The 425-nt window shown below is 33.9% G+C and overlaps 1 long non-coding RNA gene across 2 annotated transcripts in view; it reads right to left on the minus strand.

The window, feature by feature from the left end:
* Positions 1-425, minus strand: part of LOC107600861 (uncharacterized) — a 17994-nt gene that overhangs the window by 10346 nt on the left and 7223 nt on the right. The gene's annotated exons all lie outside the window — the stretch shown is intronic.

The raw sequence follows: 425 nt of genomic DNA on the forward strand, positions 1-425 counted from the left end.
TTCAGGGTCTAGACTTTGCTATATCAATAATACACCCACAACAATAGGTGGCGGCAAATACACATAAAACGAGGTGCCATGAAATACGTAATGTAATGCGTGTTGTAAAGATCGTGAGTAAAAACAAAAGAGAAAGAACCTTACAGCTGCATGAGTCGTGACTGTCACGTTAGCCTGATGGGATCAAACTCCCTTTGTGATTTTAAAACCTAAGACAGTACCCAGATTTGAAGACTACAGTAAGATTTAACTTCTACTCTTAATAAGATTTTGCTAGGCTACTATTAGATGGATAGCCTAAATGTCCTAATTCAGATGGGCTACCGGTTTAAAAAAATTTTTTTTTAAGTGTATATATTTTTTAATGTGATTGTTGGTACATTTTACCAGTTTTTACCATACTTTCAAAACAAAAATTAAAATAG

Source organism: Sinocyclocheilus grahami, unplaced genomic scaffold, assembly GCF_001515645.1.
Source record: "Sinocyclocheilus grahami isolate Dianchi unplaced genomic scaffold, SAMN03320097.WGS_v1.1 scaffold293.1, whole genome shotgun sequence".
In the NCBI taxonomy this organism is placed as follows: Eukaryota; Metazoa; Chordata; class Actinopteri; order Cypriniformes; family Cyprinidae; genus Sinocyclocheilus; species Sinocyclocheilus grahami.